The sequence below is a fragment of the Lutra lutra genome, chromosome 9, assembly GCF_902655055.1.
Source record: "Lutra lutra chromosome 9, mLutLut1.2, whole genome shotgun sequence".
Taxonomy (NCBI): Eukaryota; Metazoa; Chordata; class Mammalia; order Carnivora; family Mustelidae; genus Lutra; species Lutra lutra.
In genome coordinates this window covers 27659430-27686062 of record NC_062286.1, presented here as the reverse complement: position 1 = coordinate 27686062, position 26633 = coordinate 27659430, and positions in this window count along the sequence as shown.

Sequence of the window (26633 nt, the reverse complement as noted above, 5' to 3'; positions counted from 1 at the left end):
TGCCCAATTCTACAATAATTAACAAAGAGATGTGTCGATTCTAGTTTCTGAAGAATGGTATAGTTAATTTTCTCCTTGATTTCATGCTTTTCAAGTCTGTAGGGAGAAGGAAGTGTTTGAATAAAACAAAGACCAATAAGTCTACATATGGAAAGCAACTTGTAGTTTGGGGTGGGGTTAAGCTACCAGTACATTCAGATATAGACCAAGAAGTAGGCCTGTGGAAAGTCATACATTTAGCAAGAACACTGCGGAGTGCATGCACACACACACACACACACACACAAATGTATAAGCCATCATGCCCTAAATCAATTATAAAAAGCAATGGTTTATCAATATGCAGCAGCCACACTCAAAATGCAAGTGAGATATATGTGACATTGAAACAAAACAGCTACTTTGGTAGAAAATTCTTACATTATTTCTGCTTAGATCAGCATCTGCTCCCAGGTGTGAAGTACTTTTGGCCTGCAAAATTGTAGACTTGGAAAAAGGCTGCATTTGTCTAGAACAAATATAAAAAGTAGGATCAGCTAAGAAGAGATGCTGACACAGCATTGAGGTAGCATAACAATGGGAAAATTTTGAAGGGAAGCCTGTGAGTTATGTGGACCAGTGATTCTGAACTCAGGGTCATTTTGCCCCTCAGCAGACATCTGACGATGTCTGGAAACATTTTTGGTTGTCACAACTATGGGATCAAGTGAGTAGAGGCCAGAGATGCTGTGAAACAACCTACAGTACACCAGACAGCCTCTCACAACAAAGAATTATACAGCCCAAAACGTGATGAGTGCTGATGTTGAGAAACTCTGTTCTAGCCCAAAGGCAATGTTTTCACAATGGGTGAAGAATGCTATTTTGTCTGTCTACTCTACCAGAAGGAAAACTTCCTGGAGGCAGGAAATTTGTCTGCAGTGTACATTGTGTTATGACTAGTATGTAGAACAATGCCTGACACACAGTAGATACTTAATACATGTGTGATGAATGAAGGTATGACTGAGAAACCATAGCAGGAGAGGAGTTGGCAGTTGACTGGTTGGACTAAAGTGGGAGAGGGATGATAAACCCCTGAAAATCAGAGATGTGTTTCATTACCCGCCCCCAATTCTAACACTGTGTGAACATCCTAGGAAACTAGTGCAAAGGGCTAAATCTCAAAGAACAGAACAAATCATATTATTCTTTATGTAATCCTATTTAACAACAGAAAGGAAGAGGATAATATCTATCAAAAACTTTTAAGTCAAAACATTCCATTACATATTTGTATTTTCTCAGAGAGAAAAATGAAACTAAGGAACATTTTACCATTATTGCTGAGTCATTAAACATCACCTGGACCTTCAGAGTCAGAAGTTAGCTAGTGACTGGGATAGCATTCAACAGGCATATTAAAGTTTGTATATTCTTGGATGAAAATTCCAAAACTTCCAGCTTTAGGAATTGTCTACTTTTCCCTATTCGGTTTTCAAATCATACAAGGAAGTGAATTTTTTAATTAGTCTGCTTCTGTTTAAGAAAACCATTTCACAGAAAAATAAAAACTGCCAAAAAATCAATTTCCCTCTACAAATTTACCTGTTTAAAATTATGTGAATTTCTTGTTCCATATTTAGATTTTATTTGATTATTTAATATCTTAACATCTGTCAATTTCATCTAATTAATACTGGTCTTTCTCTTGATATTTTTCTTCTTCTGGCTATCTGAAATATAAAATTGTACTTTTTCTCTCCCTCTCAATCAGCACAATGCCTGAATGGAATGTATTTTTGGCTATGACTTTTCAGAGAACATTAAATTCTTATCTTTTTTCGAATGGAAGACAATGAGTAATTCAAAAAGAAATCCAACGGTCATACTGCTGCCAATACATAAAGCCACAAAACTGATTTAAATAGCTAAAAATAGGTATCATTTAATGTCAAATGGCTTAATTTAAATACTAATTATATTCCCCCATTACAAACTTACAAAAAATTATTCCTCAATCTATCCTTGTACTACCAATTTATTTATTTTTAAATGTTGAAAAACCAATGGGGTAAGGAACAGAAGCACAGCTGTAACCATGACACCAGAACCCAGCCCTGCCTGCCTGCCTGCCTGACACTAATAATAGGAAAAGGATAGGGCAGTCATGTGAGACCAGTACCTGTACCAACCAAGTACTCTTAAGGACTGACTTGGAACCATCTACTTTTCTTTTTCTAATCATGATTTGTGACCCTGGGTGTTCAGTCTTTTGTTTATATTTAAATGATTTCATATACAGCACTGGTCTTCTAATTCTGGAGTGTTCTACTCTGATTTCAGTTCATTTCTTATAGTTGTTGAGTAGTTTTATTTTATTTTTGTTTTTCAGTAAGAACTCTGGAATATTTTATTCCTGAAATGATTTTGTATTTGAGAGTACCTGTCTGTAGCTTTATGCTTGTCTGGCGTGTTGTGTGAATTATTGTCTAGCATGATATTACCTTTTTTCAGAACTGTGCTGGAATTGCTTAATTGCCTTTTGGCAGTGACTGCTGTGGAGAAGTCTGTGACTGGCTTGATTTTTTTTTTTCTCTTTATCAAAAAATGATTTTCTTCCCAGAGTTCATTTTCTTCTCTCAAAGTGTGGTGACTTACTTAGTATATGTCTCTGTGTTTATTGTTCGGTATTTATCATGAACAGAACACAATTTTTACTTTTCCTGCAGATTCCATTCTGGACATTTTCTTCTCTAATGTCTCAGTGTTCTCTGTTTCATTTGTTTGGTTTTCAAGTTCTGGTATATTTAATGACAGCTTATTACATTTCACATATCTATAATATTATCTATAGTTTTTTGTATCCTTTTCTTTTGTGTTTATATAAACAAACTTTTCTTCTACATCATTAATTAGTGTTTTCATTAGCCATTGTTTGATCTGTTCTTCAACATTTAAATTTATTATTAACTTTTTGATGTTGCTCTTTTGGCTTTAATTTTATTTTCTTTAGCATTTAAAAATTTCATTCAATTCAGTCTTGTGTCTACTATTTTGTTTGCGCTCTTACTTTTTAAATTTAACATGCTTACTCCTCTAATGAGGAGCTCCTTGGGGAATTTTCTTCTGTTTCTTGGACTTTTTTCCAGATTAGATTCTTCACCTGTCTTACTGCATATTAGATTTCTCTGCCCCCTCCTATGGTGGTATGTTTACAGTTTCCATGCTTTTCTTTACCTTTACCTCATGTTTCAAGTGGAATCATCTGTCAGGATCATCTGTGTTCTGTATATAGTGAGTGGATTCTTCCTGACCCCTTCCACAGCTGCTGAGACCTAGTCTTTTCTATTCCACTATAGTTTGTGATTTGAGCATTCTGTTTACCATCCCTCTCCCCCCCCCCTTTCCTGTAGCCTCAGGATGGAGAGCAACACAACAGAGAGCTCAGTGTTGGTTACGTGCCATCTTTCTTTGGTCCCCCCATCCCCGCTCTGTTAAATAGGATTTTGTCGAACACATATTTTGCTTGTTTAATTTTTCCCACTTCACATTATGTATTGAGAATCATTCCAAATGAATGCATTGAATCTACTTTATACTTTCCTTGATAATTAGTTGCATAAAAAACTTAGTAAAGATGTACAGACATTTACATTGTTTTTAAAAGGATTTGGTGATGCTCATAAGCATACCTGATAAAAGTTATTGGAAGATATAAATTTAAAAATTTTGGTGGGGAAAACAACACTAATAGAAGACCAAGAATAATATTAAAAATAAACAGCAATACAGTCATGCCATCATTTCAGTTTCTTGTTGTTTATCACATAACTCTAGGTAACACCATAATAATTACAATGCAAAATTAATTTCATGACAAAGATTTTTCAGTATATATTTTCATTTATAAATATAATACTTTTTTTTAGCAGCAACTTTTTTTTTAACCAATGACAACAGGAAGAGCTATGACAAGTTCACAAATTCACAGTGACAACTTTATCACATTCACTAACTGGCCAACTCTATTAATGTTAAGATGTATCTAGATTTCAGAAATGTAAAATATGTAAAGAGATATGCATCTTAGAATAAAAAAGGTGGGAAACTGAAAGAAAAGATTTACAAAATGATGTGTCCTTTCTATATATGACAAAATAAAAACATATGAAATAATACTTTATTCATAGTTAAATGCAACATTCTAATGTATCTCATATTTTAAAATATTGATTATGAAGCACTAAATTAGATTTTATGAGCTATTAATGGCTCATGACATGAAGTTTGGAAAGCAATGTCAATTTAGAATATTCTGTATAGGCTGGTCCGAGTGCAGTGGTGTTTACAATTAATAGAATATTCTGTATAGATGTCTGCCAATGAAAAGAAGGAAATAGGGTAGCTGTGCAGAGTTGAATGAAAGCTATTTTTTATGACCTTGGTTGCTGATGTATTTTTTTTTCAGAGCTAAAGATGTTTTCGGTTTTTTCCTTTCTCAAGGAATGATCATAATCAGAAGTTTATAAATCATCTGGATATATCTGCTACACTCAATGTAGTACAAAGTAGATGAAGTAATCTTTCCTCTTTAGCATTTATTATAAAACTTATACAGACTTAATCAAGCTGAACATTTAGCAGGTATCTATAGTATTTTGCTGTTTGCTTTTCTTTTTATTTTTTGACCTCCTTCACACATTTCTCCCACCCCTTCTCACCCTTATCTCTGGTAAGTACCAGGCTCCACATCTATGATATTGGTTTTTTTCAAAGATTACACCTGGAAGCGAGATCATACAATATTTGATTTTCTCTTTTTTAATTTAGCTTAATGTCCTCATGATCTATCCATGTTGCTGCAAATAGCAAGATTTCCTTCTTTTTTATGGATGAATGATATTCCTGTGTGTGTGTGTGTGTGTGTGTGTGTGTGTACATCTCACAATCTATCTACTCATTCATCAACTGATACTTATGTTGTTTCCATATTTTGACTATTGTAAATAATGCTGTAATGAACATGGGAGTGCATATATCTTTTTGAATTAATGTTTTCATTTTCTAGGGCAAATACACAGCAGTGGGATTACTGGATCAAAAGGTAGTTCTAGTTCTCATTTTTTGAGGAACCTCCATATGTTTTCCATATGGCTGCACCAATATCCATTCCACCAACAATGCACAAGGGTCCTCTTTTCTCTACATCCTTGCCCACACTTCTTATTTTCTATCTTTTTAACAATAGCCATTCTAACAGGTATGAGATGGTATTTCATTGTGGCTTTGTTTGCATTTTCCTGATGATCAATGATGTTCAGGATATTTTCTTGAACCTGTTGACCATCCATTTGTCATCTCTGGAAAACTGTCTGGTCAGATCTGCCCATTCTTAATGAAATTGGTTTTTCTTTTGTTATTGAGTTGTATGAGTTCTTTATATATTTTGGATATTAGCCCCTTATCAGATGTGATTTGCAAATATTTTCTCTCATTCAGTAGGCTGCCTTTTCATTTTGTTGATGGTTTCTTTCACTGTGCTGAAGCTTTTGAAGTATGATATAGTCCCACTTATTTATTTTTGCCCTGTTTATTTTGCTTTTCATGTCAGATTCAAAAAAATCATTGCCAAGACTTATGTCAAAGAGTTTACTGCTATTTTTCTTCTAGAAGTTAAATGGTTTCAGGCTTTACGTTCAAGTCTTTAATCCATTTTGGGGTAATTTTTGTTTATAGTGAAAGATAGTTGAGTTCTTTGGCATGTAGTTCTCATTTTCCCAACATCATTTATTGAAGAGACTGTCCTTTCCTCATTGTATATTCTTTGTTCCTTTACTGTATATTAATTTACCCATATATCCATGGATTTACTTCTGGGCCTTCTTTCTGTCTCATTGATCTATATTTCCATTTTTATCATAACACCATATGGTGTTAATATTAATATGTAATGTAATATTAATATGTAATAAAGGTATAGTAATAGCTTTATAGTATAGTTTGAAATAAGGGAGAATTATGCCTCTAGCTTTGTTCTTTTCAAGATTGTTTTGGCAATACTTTTTCTTGTGGTTCCATTTTATCTTTAGGATCATTTGTTCTATTTCTTTGAAAAACTGCCATTGGAATTTTAGTAGTGATTGCATTGAATCTGTATATTGTTTTGGATAGTATGTACATTTTAACAATATTGATTCTTCCAACCCATGAGCATAGAATGCCTTTCCATTTGTTTTTGTCTCCTCAATTTCTTTCATTAATGTCGTATAGTTTTAAATATACACATCTTTCACCTCCTTGGTTAAATTTATTCTTAGGTGTTTCGTTCTTTTTGATGCAATTGTAATTGGGACTGTTTTCTTGATCTCTCTCTCATAGTTTGTTATTAACAAATAGAAATGCGATGAATTTTTTTATATTGATTTTGTATCCTATAACTTAACTGAATTCATTTATTAGTTCTAACAGTGTTCGATGGAGCCTTCATAGTTTTCCATGTATAATAGCATGTCATCTGTAAACAGTGACAGTTTTACTCCTTTGTTTCCATTTTGTAGGCTTTTTATTAGAAGGCTTTCAGATTTTCAATATCAAGTATGATGTTAGCTGTAGGCTTATCATATATGGGCCATATGAGGTTGAGGTACATTCCCTGATGTATTGTTGAATTCATTTTGATAGTCCTTTGTTGAAATTTTTTGCACCTATGTTTATCAAGGATATTGGCCTATAATTTCTTTTATGGTGTCCTTGTCTGGTTTTGATATCAGGGTAATATCTCATGAAATGAGTTTGGAAGAGTTCCCGTATCTTCTATTTTCTTAAGAGTATGAGAAGTACAGGTATTAAATCTTTGAACATTTGGAAGACTTCACCATTGAAACCATCTTGTCCTGGATTTTTGTATGTTGCTCCTAATGACATTTGATTATTGATTCGATCTCTTTATTAGGGATAAGTCTGTACAGGTCTTTAATTTTATCATTATTCAATCTTTGTAGGTTGTATATTTGTAGGAATTTATACATTTCTTCTAGATTATTTAATTTGTTGGCCTTTAACTACTTAGAGTAGTCTCTTATAATCCTTTGTATTTCTGTGATATATGTTGTAACATCTCCTTTCATTTCTGATGTTATTTGTTTGAGCCCACTCTCATTTTTTCTTGGCGAGTCTAGCTAAATGTTTCTCCATTTTGTTTACCTTTTCCAAGAACTAGTTATTTATTATTTTATTTATTTGAGCCCACTCTCATTTTTTCTTGGCGAGTCTAGCTAAATATTTCTCTATGTTGTTTACCTTTTCCAAGAACTAGTTCATACTTTCATTAATTTGTTCTTTTTCTAGTTCCTTGAGGTATAAAGTTTGTTTGAAACCTTTCTTCTTTCTTAATGTAGACATTTATCGCTATAAACTTCCCTCTTAGAACTGCTTCTGATGGGGCACCTGGGTGGCTCAGTGGATTAAGCCTCTGCCTTTGGCTCAGGTCATGATCTCAGGGTCCTGGGATCGAGTCCCACATCGGGCTCTCTGCTCAGCAGGGCAGAGCCTGCTTCCCCTTCTCTCTCTGCCTGGCCTCTCTGCCTACTTGTGATCTCTCTCTGTCAAATAAATAAATAAAATCTTAAAAAAAAAAAGAACTGCTTCTGCTAGATCACATATATTTGGTATATAACATTTTCATTTTTGTTTGTCTCAAGGTATTTTTTTATTTCTCTTTTTATTTCTTTTTTTGACCCAGTGGTTGTACAGTAGCATGTTATTTAATCTTTACTTTTTTTGTGTTTTTTTTTCCTTAAGTTTTCTTCATGTAATTAATTTCTAGTTTTGTAACATTGTATTGTGGTCAGAGAAGGTGTCTGATGTGATTTCAATCCTTTAGATTTTATAAAAACTTGTGATCTAACATTTAATTTATCCTGGAAAATGTTTCACATACACGTGAAAAGTATGCTTATTCTGTTGCTTTTGGAAAAAAAAATGTACTATATATATATATATATATCTATGAAGTCCATCTGGTTCAATGGGTAGTTTAAGGCCAGTGTTTAAAATTTAATTCCCTCAATTGGTTCTAAAATTTCAAGTATATAGTCATTTAACTATATTAAAATTTAAGCATATATATGTAAGTATAAGCCATCTTAGGACATTACACATATTTATTAATTGGTTTGGAAGTGTGAAGCAAGAAATATATAGGTGACCTAAAAATTAGTTGTATTTTTAAAATGTGCTCATTTGTTGCAGGGGGAATTAGTATCTCCCTGTTGAGATTTTGTATGTAGAGTAAAATGCATTATTCTAATCTGTGAGTACCATTACTTACAGATGGTAAAATGGGTCCAGGATAGGGAGAGCAAGCCAGAAGCAGGGCCAAAGGTGACCTAGGTTAGAAGTGTGGTGTTCTGAATTTAGAAACACTTAAGGGGGTCATAGATGCTTGCAGTGAATTATGGAGAGGTGAGAAGCATGACTTTTAAAGGACACACTGATAGCCAAAGTCCTAAGACACTATAGTCAGGAATGAAAGAGAGATCCCCATATTAGTTCATCAGTACTGTGGTAAGGGAATCAGAGGTCATCAGAGCTATTGCAAAGAGAGAAGCAGCAGGATGCTGAGAGTCTGTAGGTAGCTAAGGTCAGACACAGGTGCCAATAATTATGATAAGGTCAAAACCTATCTATATACATATATATACAGTGTCAGAGAAGCATTGGTATCAAAGTAAAAACAATGCATGTAGACTCTAATCCCTGGATAGGAGCTACCTATTTTTTGCTCACTCTGTTCCTATGGAAACAAGGGATGTGTTAACTCTCCCTGGTCACTAATCATTTCTCCTCTGAATAATCTCTTCTCTCCTGTCCTCTCTCCACAACTGTATATTCAATCTATCTTGCATTGTAAAGTGTTGATTATCATGTGGTAATTAACATGTGTTCATTCATCATTAATCACATGTATTTTAATTCATTTATCCTCAAGGTATAAACTTGTAATCCCCTAACGGTAATATTTCTTTTTCATTTGAACACTCAGCTTTTGGATCTATGTCCCTTCCAACCCAATGAAAAGAGCTTTCAATTCACTGACTTTTGCTGCAGTTTACACTTTCATTTTCATTATATCTCAAGAATCTCTTTTCCTTACACAACAAAAGGAATTTAATTCTCATCAATGTGTCTAATCTTCTTTTTAAGCAAGTAGTAGAAAGAGAATAGGCTTTATTCAAATCTCATCTCTACCATTCAGCTGATGTATAACTTTTGTCCAGCCACTTCACCTATGTAAGACCCTCATACATATTCACCTGTAAAGCAGGATTTGAACTTAACCATATATTAGGTATTTTGTGAAGGTTACACAGGATAATAAATATTAACCAAATGGCAAAAACCTTAGCACATAATAAGAATTAGCGAGATCTTAGAAATTTGACCTACTCTTCACTTCAGCTTATCATGAAGCCAAAGAAATTGGATTATTCTTTAAAGTTTTTGCAATGGAATCTAATCTGTAGTTTCAACCAAAATATTTTTATGGCAATTTTGGGGCATTTTAGATCCTTATGGATGAAGAATCTGATTTATATCTGCTTGAATTCTTAAAACATGGCACAAGAAGAAACTCAATAAATATTTAATGATAATAATAGTTATGATATAATACTACTGAGAAAATTAGGTTTGCATAATTATCATCATGCAAAATGAGAAAAATTTATAATGTCCAATAAATAAGCTAAAAAAAATATATATATATATATAGAGAGAGAGAGAGACCAACAGTTTAGCACATAGTACTATAACTGACATCAGTAATATTTCAGCAAACAATTAAACAAGTCCTTAGAATATTTGGTCCCAGAAATAAGTCAAATTGACTTCTGTGAAAAGGAAAACCTTAAGCAAATGTTTTTAAAATATGGATAGAATTCCCTTTTGGTAAAATATCCTCAAAATTTTAATTAAAAATCTTTGGTTTCCAAAGGAAGGAAATTTTAAGCACATCATAAAAACAAATTAAAACGATAACAATGTTCCTAACAGAAATCATAGGCAGTAATCTCTTGTACATCACCTTTAGCAATGTATTTATAGATATATCTTCTCTGGCAAGGGAAACAAAAGCACAGGGGCGCCTGGGTGGCTCAGTGGGTTAAAGCCTCTGCCTTTGGCTCAGGTCATGATCCCAGGGTTCTGGGATCGAGCCCCGCATCGGGCTCTCTGCTCAGCAGGGAGTCTGCTTCCTCCTCTCTCTCTGCCTGCCTCTCTGCCTACTTGTGATCTCTGTCTGTCAAATAAATAAATAAAATATTAAAAAAAAAAAGAAACAAAAGCACAAATAAAGTATTGGGACTATTGAAAACAAAAAGCTTTTATACACCAAAGGAAACTATCAACAAAACAAAGCATCAAGCTAGTTAATGGGGAAAAATATTTTCAAATGATACATCTAATAAGGGTTTAATATCCAAGATACATAAAGAACTGATACAACTCAACTCCCAAAAAAATCCCATTAAAATGAATAGACATTTTTCCAAAGAAGACATAGCATGGTTAGCAGACAGACATAAAGATGTTCAACATCACTAAACATCATGAAAATGCAAATCAAAATCACAATGACATATCACCTCACATCAGTCAGAATGGCTAGTACCTAAAAGACAAGAAGTAATAGGTGTTGATAAGGATATGTTGTTGGGAATATAACTTGCACAACCACTATGCAAAACAGCATGGTGGTTCCATTAAAAATTAAAAATAGAGGGGTGCCTGGGTGGCTCAGTCAGTTAAGCATTCAACTCTTGGTTTCAGCGCATGTCATGGTCTCAGGGTCCTGGGATCAAGCCCCACACTGGGCTCTACTCTCAGCGGGAGTCTGCCTGTCTCTCTCTCTCTCTCTGCATCCCCCCCTGTTCATGCTCTCTCTCTCTAAAATAAATAGATCTTTTAAAAAATTAAAAATAGAAATATGATATAATCCAGTAATCCCACTACTGGGCATTTACCCAAAGAAGATAAAAACACTATTTTGAAAATATATACACACCCCTATGTTTACTGCAGCATTATTTACAATAGCTAAAATATGAAAGCAACTGAAGTGTTCACCAACAGACGAACAGATAAAGAGGATATATATACTATGGCGTATTACTCAGCCATAAAAAAGGATGAGATCTTACCATTTGCAACAACATGGATAGACCTAGAGGGTATAATGCTAAGTGAAATAAGTCAGACAGAGAAACACAAATACCATATGGTTTCATTTATATGTGGAATCTAAAAAATAAAACAAAAAACAGACTCTTAAATACAGAAAACCAAATGGTGGTTGCCAAAGGGTAGGTGGGTTAGGGGTTGGGTAAAACAGATAAAGGGGATTAAGAGGTACAAACTTGCAGTTAATAAAATGAGTAAGTTACGGACATGAAAAATACAGTGACAGGAATGTAGGTAATAATATTGTAATAACATATGGTGATGCAACTTATTGTGGTAAGTACCGGGTAATGCATTACATCAATATGTTGTAACTGGAAACTAATGAAGCATTATGTTAATCATATTTCAATTTTTAAAAAACCTGATACAATGTTAGTAAATTAACTTATCTAATTTGGGAAATAATAGAAATTTTAATTAAAAAAAAACTGTGTATGTACTTTTGACACTTGAAGTCATAATACTGTGTGTTCTTACAGTGGAAATGTACTTTTACTGAATTCTTTGACTTTCCCTCAGAGATAAGCAGAGGTCACAGAGAAAAAGTATTTGAATAGAAGATCACAGGTTTAGATACAATAGAATAGAGAATTTGTTTCCTCTTGGATGGCATCCACAAGAAATGACTGACCTATAACAGAAAGTAAAAGTGGTTCAGTCATGAGAAATGCTTAGCTCATCACAAAGGAAAGCCTAGTTGATTGAAATTGATGAGTTTGTCATTCAGAGTATAATTTAGTTTTTCTAAATTGATAATAAGTGACTAAACGATTTGGTTGGTAAAATGTGACGGAGTTAAGACATAACTCCTTTATTATTATTATTTATTATCTATTTCCCTTTATCATCTATTTCCCTTTATTATATATTTCCCAATCTCCTGCACACCTACTAATCAAGCTGCAAGGGCAGTGAGCCAGTAACAGCAAACCTCTATAGAACACACGTCTGAGTTCCAACCTTCGATCCACTACTGAAATGAGCAGCTATGTGACTTGGGTCAAGTTTCTTTATCTCACTTTGCCTCAGTGTCTTCACTAACATAACTGAAACAATCACAACACTCACCTTGTAAGGGTGGGGTGATAACTGAAGTGCTTGGAACAGCATGTGGCAAAACAGGTACATACCAATTGTTTATTATTATTATGTGCTACATTATATGTAATACAATAAGCTACTTTTAATTACTATAGTAGTTAAAATTGTCTGAAGTCTTCCCGTCATGTAACTGCCACTTCCCTCAATAGAACTGGTTTTGATATCTCTGACTCAAAACAGGTTTCTTGCTGAACTTCTCACAACCAATAAAAGGACAACAAACACAGAACTGTGCCTCAGAACTAAGTATTTTCCACTCTAAAATAATGTATATTCATTTTAGGAAAGGGACTATGACACCACTTGAGCACATAGTATTTATCCACATGTCCATATTCCTAATTGCATTTTTTTACTCTCAAATTTGATACTTTTTCTTCTCTTTTTTTTTTCTAAACAGAGGGTTGGCCAATCCTTAATTCCACCTTCCAATTCTTGCCAAGAGTTTCCTCATTCTTTGATTTAAATTAGATGGTCAGATTATCCCAATGCTTGTTTTTGACCTTTTACGCACTTTTCTTCACTTAAAAAAAAATACTATCATTTTCTCAACAGTAAGATAAATTTCCCATGATCATTTCCTCTTCTTGGGCTGCTCTTTATAATATTTTCCTATATATTCATTTTAACATTAGTTTTCTACGGGAAAAAAGATAAGCACAATAAATGTAAAAAATGGAATAATTCATTTGAATTCCACACAGGGAAGCAAAAGTCAAGTCCATGGTGATACACTCAACATAATGTTTAAGAGGGGATTGTCTAAAAGTGATTTGTGAAATGGTTCTAACTCTGAACATGATATGTGCTCATTAGAGGAAATACTGGAAAATGAAAAAAAAATATTAAAATAATACACTGTTCATTCATATTTCTTCTATGTAAAGACAGCTATCATTAATAACTTTGTATATTCTAGATTGTGAAGATAGGAAGCTAGATTCTAAACACAGATGTCAGAACCTTGCTTTTTACTATAATTAGATGTTGCAATTATATTTTCCTTTGTCAACACAGTTCTCCTAATAAATGACTTTTTGTGGTTGAATAATATTTGGCTACGGGACAATGTCTCCAACAGCATGGCACCAGGTGTTGGCTAGTGGGCCCAGCCAGGAACTTGCTCAGCTTCTTGTCCCTAGATCGAATTCCTTCTTTACTCTGCTCCATCAGCCCCCTCTTTCTTTTCCATCACCTTTGCAACTAAAACACTATTGAATTCCTTTTGTTTCACATTTATCGGTTTCCCTTTTCTTAGTTGGACCGTAAATGATAAAAATCTCTATTTCCTTAAGAGTCTTAGAGTGAAATTCATGATTCAAAGCATATAAACTTAAGTTTGTTTTGAGGCTTAGAATTTTCAGTTTTTAAAGTTCTAAAATTAACCATATACAAATATAAAACAAACAAGTGCATGATAGAAAATGAATATAAAGAAACAAAGACACACACATGGCAAAACAAATATTTTTCTTCTTTCAACCTTCACTACTCAGCATTATGCTCAGTATAAAGTATTTTCTCTTGATGTGTTCTTTGAATGAAAGAATGAATAGATACATGCATGCTATGGGGTTCTTATTATGAGCAACCCTAAAATATGAGCATGTTGGCCTTAGAAAACACCTTAAAAAAACACCCAGCTCAGCTGTCATGATTTTATATATAAGAAAACTACTGACAAGAGAGAGAATGACCCTCTATTACTCTAAAGAAAAATTTTGTATAGTTTATCATAATTATCTTATATATTAAAATTTATATTAATATTACTATGGTTTGATTTTATATATTCAAAAGATAGGCACAGCAAAGAAAATGATCTTTATTTTCCATAATGCAACATCATCCAACACTGGCCTCCAAAAATAAAGCTCCTAAATTAAAAATTCATGAAACATACAGTTGTGAAGAAAAAGTAAAATTGATGGAGCAGACTCTAAAAGAATGCTGTACAAGGAATTTATTCATCTACGTAAAACTATATTATAAAATTATGTAACAGCCCATATAAAATGTACTATGTGTTTTAACAGCATACATTTAAAAAATTAGTGTTTATTAAATAGTGTTTGATGTTACCTGCAATGAAACAAGGAAATCTTAAATTTAACACATCATAAAAGATGGCAAAGGGACTCAGTACAAAAGGAACTATTTAACTAAATGATAAAAACAACTTAGTATGTAATTTAGTATAATAGGTATTCCCCGACGATCACTAGCATATTTTGAAAATATAGTGAAAGAATATTATTGTCTCCCTGGAGAGGCAACAGTCATAAGAAAACCATTAACCACAAATTTCTGTGTAACAATTATTTTGTGGTACAAATACATAAAATATTTTATCTCACATTATATAATTAGAGAACTTGATTCTCTCACTGCCAGAATTGCTCCTCACTCACAGACTGAAGCTGAAAGGGGTGCAGAATCATTGACTTTAATGTTTAAATTTGTTCTTGTTTTGTTGTTCTTTTCCTATGCAAGTAACCACGCAGTCAGAGGAATAAACTATTAAGCCTGAGCATTTATGAATATAGGTAAGGAATGACATTAAGGAAAACAACAAAATTATGCTGATAAGCATCAAACCATGAAATGTTTTATCCGGCTTTACGGTAATAAATAATACACACAATTCCTATGATTGACTAAAATTAAGATTGCTTTCAGGCAGCCAACCTAGCATACTTGGATCAGCTGCTGAGAAATGGGGATTAAAACTTACCTAGTTGTTCTGCTGTTCTATGAAGATACATAGCTCCCCATAACTATCCCAGAAGATACTGACAGCAACTATAATCTGATACCAGTCCCAAATAAGTTCTTCTCAAACTTTAGTGTTCTTAACAAGACTGCCTAGGAGGGCTCATACCAGAGCCCCAGCAACAGGAATCATGACTGAGCAATTCAGTCAGAGGGTACTGAAATCTGTATTTGCAAGCACCCCATCTCAGACGGGGAACTGGAAAGGCTTCTTAGAGAAATTGTGTATAGCAGCAGTGTTATCATATCTTCATTGTTTCTGTCAACACTAGGATGTCAAAGGCTGTCTTTGAAAGGACTCCATACTCCTTGAGCTTTCAGTTGTATTAAGTGGAAAAGATAATGTGAGCTTTATTCTGTTTCTCTCCTCCATATAAACAGGGATTCCAACTGCAAGTCTCAAAGAGCATCAGAAGGAAAAACAGTTTCCTCAAATTCCTTTTGGTACATAACAGGCAATTTCCACTCCTAGACAAGTATTAGACCTAGACAAGTGACCCAAGGGCATTCATTGGCTGCGAAGCCTACAGTGGCAGAAAGGAGGACTCCCATAAATAAGATAATATCATGGCCCAGGTGCTAGGTGCAAAGAAAGAAAATCATGTCCACAAAATGTGCTTCAAGAGTATATGTTAGTGTATAGGAAATCTACCTGGGAGTACCAGAAGTTGATTCAAAAGACCTCTCTGGAACTTCCTTCTACTACGAGAATAAATGCCCCACAACTAATAGAACTTCTACAACCTTCCTAAGAACTGAAAACTTCTGTATTTGGGAGGTGACGAAACTGGTTAGAGGGGACCTTGGTAAGAAGAAATGAAATAAATCCTAATCTCATTGGATAAAGAAGGCTCTAGTATTTATAAGCTATTAGGCCTTCATCACAATGCTGCCTGAAGGGGATAATAGAGCTGTTTTCCAGTCACCAGTGTTTTTACAGCATCTCTTCAATATTGGAATCATAAGCAGTTTAAGTTATTTTTTTCTTAATATCTCTTTTATGCTATTATGATGTTGTTATCATGCAAATTGGGAATTGGGTGACAGGGTATGAAAATGCTGTAGATGTACACATTAAAATGTTGCCTTATAGCAGAAAGAAAAACATTTTTCCTAAGTGTGCTGACAGATGAAAGTTTTACAGCAGACATTCCTCAGAAGTCATATGCTTTTAAGTTTAATATATGAAGAAATATCATGTGCTCTCTAAGAAAAGAATTGCAATGATAAAAAGAATAAAAGAACAAAAAACTAGTCGCTATACTTAACCCAATTCATAGGCCAGTGCATATTTTTTTAGGTTATCTTCTCATGTCTTGGAGGAAAACGATCTAAAATATTTTGACCTGAGATATTTCAATATTATGACAGTAAGACACATTTTTTAACTCAACTATTATAGAAAGTCATTTGGTAACTTCTAATCTATCTAGTATTTAAGATTTTGTAGTCTAACCATATGAAGACCTCAAAATGAGATTATAGAGGTATGCCTACAAGCCATACTTCCTTTGTAAACTCTTTCTGCAATCTTTCCATCTATATGATCTCAGATGGTAATTTTTTAAAGATTTTATTTGTTTATTAGAAAATAATAATAGAGAAAGGGACAGAGAGAGGGGAACACAGACAGGGGGAAAGGGAGAGGGAGAAGCAGGCTTTCCTCTGAGCAGGGAGCCTGATGCAGGGCTAGATCCAAGGACCCTGAGATCATGACCTGAGCCAAAGGCAGACACTTAACAACTGAGCCACCCAGGCACCCCACCAGTTGGTAATTTTTTAAAACTGACACCTGATAACTTTTGTTTGTCTGGATGTAATGATCACTGATTCTAGAAAATTTTCTGTAAAATCTCTACAACTAACAACCAGACTAGACTACTTTTATAGGACTTATTTAATATTTGCTTAGAGAAAATGGAATTAGTTCAGAACCCCAGCAACAGGAATCCTGAATTAGCAATTCAATAAGAGGGCACTAAAATCTGCATCTGCAAGCATCCCATTGCACTTAGATAAGGAATTAGAAAGGCTTCTTAGAGAAATTGTGTATAACAGCAGTTTCATCAGATCTTCATTGATCATATTATTACTAAGGAAACTCAAAAATAAATAACAATACTTGATAGTAAAGTCTGCATAAATTATTGTTCATGCTCCATATCTACATTATCCCACCCCCAACAATTTTTTTTCCATTATATAATAAGTAAAAGCTTCAGTTGTTCAGACATTGATCAAAACAAGCATTTATTGAAAACCAATTCTCTTCTGGGCATTACATTTAGAAACAGGATATAAAGTATTGTTTCAAGGTTTTATCTCCCTTTTGGGCTGCCCCACTAACCTAGGGAATCAAACAGGTTACTGAGAGAGCCAATTTCAACTTGCTCAGACCACACTTTCTTCAAAACAATAATTTTAACAGCTGAGCAAAATCAATAAAGCAATGTAGATTTATGCTATAAATGCTTGTATTAAAAAGTGTTTTGAGTAAGGAACTTAACATTACACCACAAGGAACTAGAAAAAGAAGAAACTTAGATGAAATTTTGTACTGGAAGGAAATAACAAAGAAAAATCAGAAATAAATAAAATAGAGACCAGAATAAACAATAACATAACATTGAAATTAATAGCCAGTTTTTCCAAAATAAGTGATTACTAGTGATTTATGAACTTATTTGACTTATCAGAATCAGCATGAGAAGTAATGGGTGTATAGAACTTCAGACATTTTCAAATAAATATATTTACATCAGCAAAATGGAGATGTTTTTTAGTCAACTATCTCCTTAGAAACTATCACTTACGTTTTTCCTTTTTTTTTTTTTTTTTTTTTTTTTTTTCTGGTGTTCTAATTGGTAGTTCTAAGGAGGAGACTGATTAACCCTCTAGGTAGACTCTTCTGTACTCAAAGTTTGGAATGTCCTTTTTGTAACACCATGCCTTACTGTGAAAGAGACCTCGTGACCTCTGAACCTAGTGGATCCTAGATAGTGCTTCTTTGATGTTTTTGCCAGGTGTGGGCATACCATATTACATCTTAAGAAAACTATCCAAATCATAAGATTTTTTTATAGATCCCAGGTTGTTACGTATTAAGCATATTTTAAAACAGCCTTTGGACTTTCTAAATTGCTTTTTGGTGGTGGTAGCATCAAAATTTATTTATGGGGCGCCTGGGTGGCTTAGTGGGTTAAAGCCTCTGCCTTCGGCTCAGGTCATGATCCCAGGGTCCTGGAATCGAGTACCCACATTGGGCTCTCTGCTCAGCCAGGAGCCTGCCTCCTCCTCTCTCTCTGCCTGCCTCTCTGCCTACTTGTGATTTCTGTCAAATAAATAAATAAAATCTTTTTTAAAAAATTTATGAACTGTAATTCAAACTTAAACCTGACAGTATATTTTGTAAATTTTACTTCGTCATTTTTTTTCTCCCCACAATAAAGCTGAATCCAGGTGTTCCAGTTAAAGTTGCCCAAGACTATAAGCAATCATTGTTAATCAACTTTACAGATGAAATATCATTGTTCCTTTACGTTGTATTGCCATATATATTTCAAAGATTTTATTTATTTATTTGACAGAGAGAGAGATCACAAGTAGGCAGAGAGGGAGGCAGAGAGAGAGGGGGAAGCAGGCTCCCTGCTGAGCAGAGCGCCTGATTCGGGGCTCAATTCCAGGACCCTGAGATCATGACCTGAGCCGAAGGCAAAGGCTTAACCCACTGAGCCACCCAGGTGTCCTTGCCATATATATTTCAATACAAGAAATACTAAAATAAGCATATAGCTCTATCCAGTTCCTCAGGTCTTCTGAAATGATGACAAAACTTTTTATTTTGTTTTTTAAATTAAGCTTGTTATTTTAATTTCAGTCTAGTTAATGTACAGTATTATATTAGTTTCAGGTGTACAATACAGTGATTCAATAATACTATACATCATTACTCAGTGCTCATAATGATAAGTGTACTCTTAATCTCCTCCCCCTATTTCACCCATCCCCCCACTCACCTCCCCTCTGATATGCTTTTTTTTTTTTTTTTTTTTTTTGAGACACAGAGATGGATGCAGGGATGTAGAGAGGGAGAGAGAGAATCAAGCATGCACAGAGCCCAACGCTAGGCTCCATCTCAGAACCCTGAGATTATGACCTGAGGCTAAATCAAGAGTCAGAAGGTTAAAAGGGACATCACCCAGGTGTCCCTGATATGCTTTATTTTAAATGAGTACACTCAGTTAAAGTTATTTTCCTTTCAACAAGATCATTTTTTTACTTGAAGTAGACTTCAGAATACATGATTCTAAAAGATACATATAAAACATTCTATCCAGGAAAAATAGAATACACATTTTCTTCAAGTACACACAGAAGAATCCTCTGGTTAAATCACATAAAAAGAGACATAACAAATATTATAAGTTGAAGACTGAAATCAGACCAAGTATATTTTCCAACCTTATTTGTAAGATTTTGATAAAGATTGTCATTAATTATTTTTTTAGCCGTTTGATAGACTTGACCAATGAAACCATGTGGTCTTAGGCTTTACTGTGCTGGGAGATTTTTTATTCTTAATTCAACTCTCATTCTTGTTACTGGTCTAGGAAGATTTCTTATTTCTGGGCTTCAAGATTCATGATTCAATAGGGTAATGGAAATGTCTTTTTTTTTCTAAGTTATCTAATTTGTAAGCATATATAGTAATCTGTTATCATACTGTGTATTTCTGTGATACAGAAATATCTGTTTCTGTTGAAAGCAGTCTGTTGAACTGCTTTCTCTTCCATTTCTCATTTTGGTTTTTCAGTTTTCTCTCTTTTTTTCTTGCTTAAAGCATTGCCAATTTTGTGTCTTATTTTGGAAAAACTGGCTATTACTTTCAATGTTATGTTATTGTTTATTCTGGTCTCTATTTTATTTATTTCTGATTTTTCTTTGTTATTTCCTTCCAGTACAAAATTTCATCTAAGTTTCTTCTTTTTCTAGTTCCTTGTGGTGTAATGTTAAGTTCCTTACTCAAAACATTTTTTAATACAAGCATTTATAGCATAAATTTCCTCTCTAACATCGCTTTTGCTGCATTCCATGGATTCTGAAATATTGTCTTTTACTTTTGTTTTGAGACATTTTGATTTGCCATTTGATTTCTTATTTGGCCCATTGCTTGTGCAGCAGTGTGTTGTTTAATATTTACATATCAAACATTTAATATTTACATTGTAGATTCTGAAGCTTTACTTTAGTGTTGACAAAACTTTTTAATTCAGTTGCTTAACTAAGAACATTTAAGGGACTACTCTCTTACTGAGAGGAGTTCCCAGTTTTGCTGGTTACCAATGCAAAAATGACCCAAGATAGCTAGCTATATTTTCATGCTATAGATTTATAAGCTCATCTTTATTTGAATACACTTAGTGTGATAACAGAGCGCATAAAATCTTTAAGATTGTTTTACATTTGTTTTGCAGGTGTGTGTGTTTGTGTGGGTGTGGTATCCCACTTTAGATATATTGCTTTGTTTCTGATCTCAGTAAAGTTACAGAAGAACTGTATACTACTTGAGGGTGCCTGGGTGGCTCAGTCATTATGCGTCTGCCTTTGGCTCAGGTCAGGATCCCCGCATTGGGCTCCCTGCTCATCAGGAATCCTGCTTCTCCCTCTCCCACTCTCCCTGCTTGTATTCTCTCTCTGTCAAATAAATAAAATCTTTTACAAAAATAAATATCTAACAAAAAAATGTATATCACTTCATATTTATCTTAAAATAGATTATTATTTACTTTAAAACTATTATGCCAAAGGAACTCTGGTATCACTACCCATTGTTTCCCAAATCCTTCCCACTCTTATTTTATCCATCAAGATCACATAAGTAACCTCATTTCCTCTACACCAGAGTGTTTTTTTTTTTTAACTTCAATGTGCATTTTAATATTTCTTGCTTCTAAATTCATTGATGTGATGGTTCTGATAAATCAAATCTCTCTAGGTAAGACAGGTGCTGCTAACAGACAGATCACAAAAGCTTATGTGCCTTCTAATGAATCCAATATTTCTAATTTACTTTTCCCTCAAGAATGCATGTGCTTTCTACATTGCTTCAGAGTAGAACCCTCAATCATCTGTCAGCATGTGTTCCTAGGATGATATTTCTGAAGTGATAAAAGTAGAATTTTAAACAGGAAAAAGAATCTTAACAACTACATTTAGTCTAAAAATCTGTCAAGTACATCTTGAATATCTGTATGAATCTAACATGATTAGCTCCAGGAGACTGTAAGAAAAATAAGAACATAGTTCAGCTAAGCTGTGTATCATGTCCTTTTATACTGGATAGAGAGAATCAATCACAATGTTTTTAATTTAATTAATAAAGAGGGTGTATGTTTTCAATCCTATCCTTATATTGTTCTTTATACTTAAAAAAATACTTCAGCGTGAATTATTGCATTCAATTTTCACAAACCCTCAAGATAAATAGCATTATGCCCACTTTACAGATGATGAAACTAAAGGTTGAACAGATGTTAAGAGGCTTGTCCAGGTTTACACAGTTAGTACCAGTAAACCTGGAAGCCACACTGACCTGGAACTTAGCTGCCAGCTACACTGGTCTAATGCTAAAGAGTTCTGGATTGGAGGGAAATTTAAATCAGAAAATGATTGTTACTGAAAAGAAAAAAAAAAGAAAGAAAGAAAAAGAAAATGATCTTTCCCTCCCTAAAATGTCCATTTAAAAGTTCTGTCTTCTGTAATAACATTAATTCATCAATATTTATAAGGAGCAGTATCACCTTTTTATGGGCATCCCACTCACAAATCTATCATAGGTCACAGAAAGTCAAAATATCTCATTGTCAACTTGACTATGAACACACTGAAACAGCATGAGAAGTCTGAAAGAGCCATATGCTTGCATTTGGAAAATATTATTTTAGTCCCAGCAGGAATTAGTCTAAGTATCAATAAATGAGTTTATGATTTTCATTCAATTTCTATAACACATAGAAAAGATTTTGCAAAATCACTTAGTTTCAAACTCTGATTGCTCTTATAATCAGTAAAAGGAGTTTAAATGATCAATAAAGTGAAATTCAAACACATTTCAGAAATTTATGGCATTTTCATTTGCACATGGTTAATAATGGTGTCAATTAAAACATAATTTCTTGCTTCAAAGAATGAGTCTAAAAACAGATGCCATCACTGATAATAATAAATCCTTCCTTTAGGGAAATGAGTATTTTCAGTTTCCTGATCCCATTAACAAGATATTAAAAGTTGGAAACTATAACTATACCTTCTTTAAAATATTTTAAATGCAAATGTTATTTCATAAATATCAGTAATTTGACTAAATTCCTGTGAAGCATATCAACATGAAAAAATTAAGTGTGATATTGAGAAAATGCTATAAACAGAAAATATAACACTATTTTAAAAACTAAAAATAAAGTTAAAAATAAAAAAATAAAAACAAATAAAAAATAAAATTCCAGTGGGTGTTGATAAAGGAAGATGGTATACTTTTAAACTTTTATTTTATAACAGAAGGAATAAATTAGACTAGACATTGCATATAGATATAGATAGACATAGACATTCAGATATAATATATATATATATAAATTAACTTAAAAAGGAACTCTGATATCTAAAACAGTAGTTATAATACAGTATGCAAAATTCTGTAACATACAGAGAAGGATTATATAATCTGTACCAGATCTTGAAGGACTAGAAGAATTTACTATGTGGAGAACAGAAGGCAAGGCATTTCAGGCAAGGTATAATCACATTAAGACATTAAAGAACATATTGATATTATTGAATGGTTAAATACTTTTCATTCAGAGCTCCCCCACAAGCCAATTATATTGCTCCCTTCATGTGGGTTCACGAGATCAGTATTTCCTGACAAAATCACGGCTTTTCCATATGTCTATCCTATCCATATCCTATCTACAAGGAATCCTTCTTTGTGTCAATTCATATGGTGAACCCTGAACACACTATAAAACCCTAAATACACTATAACTAACTAACTAACTAGTTAGTTAGAACTAACCCTGAACACTATAAAAATTACAAGCTTATCTTGATGTCCTTCGGCATTAAGCTATTTCACATTTTAACACCTCAAATTGAAAAATTTTGTAATTTTCAAAAATAATATAGAAAGGAACAGTGAGAAAAGAGAAAGAAAGTGGTAGTGCATAATTCCCTAAGCAGCCATGGACATGATACAAACTTACAGAGGACAACACTGGCAGGGGATGGGAGACACTTTGGGAAAACAAGCTTGCTCTGCTACAAAACTATTCTTCATTCTGGGTGCTGTTCTGAGCTACCCCTTCTTTTCCTATCTCTTGTGTACCTACATACAAGAGATAATTTACCTTCAAGTTTTCTTATCAGAGAGCAAAGAGGACAAGTCTATGTTTGAGTGGAAGTTTTGAAGGGACTGCAGAAGCACAAAGGAATAAAGGAGAAACAAGACGAGAAATAGAGAATGAGCATGACACGACAAAGGTCACAGGTTCTGGAATGAGGCCTTTAAAGAATCTGATTTCAATGGTCACTTATAAGCTCTGACTGATAATACTGGGTAAGGTACCCAACTCTTTGGTGCCTCAACTGTAAAAAATAAAGGTATTTAGTTTTGAAGACTCCCTAATCCCTTGCTTTATTTTTTTTATAACTGTTATCATCATTTGGCATAGTAAATATCTATTTAACTGTTTTCTATCTCTTCAAATTCATACAAGCTCCTGAGCTCAGGGACTTTTTTTCTTTGTTCACTGCTAAATCTTCAGTGCCTAAAACTGTGCCTGCTCATAGCAGGAGCCCAGCAAAGAGCTGTTCCATGAATTAATTAGCTTAATGAATGATTTAAAAAATATAAACATAAGAGAACAATTCAGACACAGCATAAACACCTAATAAATGTAAGAGATGCCAACAGACTTAGGTTCAAATTCTGGCAGTTTCATTTACTAATGGTATGACCTTGGGCTTCCCTAACTATAAAACGGGTGTGAGGAAATATATAATACTTACCTTTGATGATTGTCATCAAAGTAAGACTACTGAACAGGGAGAGTAATTCCTAAGTCCATGGTAGACATTACGTGTAATTCAGAGTAAGGGGCTTGTCCAGTAATACGATCGCTAAATTTCCATAGAGCCAAGTTTCTCCATTAAAGAAAAAAAAAAAAAAAAAAGCCTGGTTTGTAAATGCCCAGGTGAGGAGACAAGAGATCACATTGGTACACAGTGTTCCCCTGAAGCTAGAATATCTATAGGACATTTAGAAATAAGTTCAATTTACAGTTAGGATGCAGCCATAGAAGCTAAACTTTAGGATTCAGAGAGTTACATGTTGGTTTTTATTCATAACTATATATCTTCCCCAAACTTACAACAGGGTTCTGTCCTGATAAACCCATCATAAGTTGAACATCTTGTTAAGTAAAAAATGCCTTCAATACACCTAATATACCAAACATCATAGATTAGCTTAGCCTACTTTAAATATAGCTCAAAATACATTATACTACAGTTGGGCAAAATTATCTAACACAAAGCCTGTTTTACAATGAAGCATTGAATACCTCATGTAATTTATTGGATATTGTACTGAAAGTGAAAAACAGGTTGGTTGTACGGGTACAGAGTGGTTGTAAATCTGTCAGGTGCTGACTTTCTCGATTGCATGGCTGACTGGGAGCTGCGGCTCACTGTCCCTGCCCAGCAACCTGAGAAAGTATCAGACCACATATCACTAGCCAAGCAGGAGAGCCAAAATCAAAACTCGAAGTACACTTTTTACTGAGAGTGTATCACTTTTGCATCATTGTAAAGTCAAAAAATCATGAATCGAGCCATCATAAGTCAAGGACTATCTGTACATATGAGGATTCTTGTTTTCCCAAAGTATACCTTCCTATGGGCTCCCATGTATCAAAAGGATCATGTCTAAGGCAAAGACATTTTCATAAAACAAGGTGATACAGAGTTAGGTTCCTCTTCATTTTTTTTTTTTTAATAAAAAGGCAGTCTCATAACTTGTTGGATTTAAGAACATCTAAAGACCAAAAAAAAAAAAAAAGCTACTCTTACTTGGTGCTGGGGAATGAAGGAAGTGATTTAGTCAGTAACCCACTTTGGCTTAATAATCATCCTCTAAATCAACTGTTTTTCCTAGTTTTCCATACTCAGCTAGGTGTTCAAAATGGTATTTGAAAAAATATTTTAAAAACATGACTTTGTTTAACCAGTGTATATTAAAAAACCCATAAAACAATTTAGAAGTGAGTAAACATGTTGTATTTTAGTAAAAGGCTCAAATTTTTACATTATTGAAGATTCAATTTTATTAATGTAGTAAAATAACATCACACAGAGTTGCCTTATTTTGTCTTGCTTTCTTTCATGTTCTCCCCAGTATTTACAAGAATGATAATGAGGGCGCCTGGGTGGCTCAGTGGGTTAAGCCGCTGCCTTCGGCTCAGATCATGATCTCAGGGTCCTGGGATCGAGTCCCGCATCGGGCTCTCTGCTCAGCAGGGAGCCTGCTTCCCTCTCTCTCTCTGCCTGCCTCTCTGTCTACTTGTGATCTCTGTCTGTCAAATAAATAAATAAAATCTTAAAAAAAAAGAATGATAATGAAAAAGAGAGTGTTACCACTTCCACAGAAATGTGCAAATTAACCAACTCAGACAAGAGCTATTAAGTATCCTATATATACCTGGAATTTTATAGTAAGAGCCCCAAATTACTACTCTACTCAGATACAAAAGAGATATAAGCAGTGACTTCAAAATGTTTTAAATATATATATATATATACACAAGTAAGTTCACCTCATGTCATACTTTAGTACTTCAGGTATCACAGGAAGCAGATCTGAGAAAGGGCTTAGTGTGTTGGATGTTTATTCAGAAGTGCTCTTGGCACCAACACTTGTGGAATGGGGGGAAAGAAGCAGAATTGAACAGACAAAGAAGCCAACCTGTGACAGAGACAACCTCAAAAAAGTGCCAAGTACACTGGTTGCTGTGATATCTCAGAAGTTTGAGAAATGGGGAAAATAGTAATTATACTATGTAATTATGGAATTAATGTGGGCTACTGAGAGCTCCCTATACACCGAAGATAGACAACATAAAGTTTACAATAGGTAATCAAGAATGTAAGGCAAAGTCTATCAGAGGGTCATTTTGATTGTATAAGGACACTCATAACTTCAGTAGCAAAAGGGGAAATTCACCTGAAGCATCTGAGTCTGTAGAGAAGCCCATTTCTCCCTTTTAAAGGCCAATTCTCATCTTATGGAGTTATAGAGGATTTTGCCTTATATGTCAACCCACCTGCCTCCTCAGAATCTACCCCCACTTCCCCTTCTGGCCACCAGAACCATGGTTAAAGTAAAATCCCAGCATAACCAAAATGCAGGAGTCCTGGGATAGCTAAAGGGAGAAAAGGGACTATATCCCAATAGAGCTGCAAGACCCAGTCAACTGTGCACC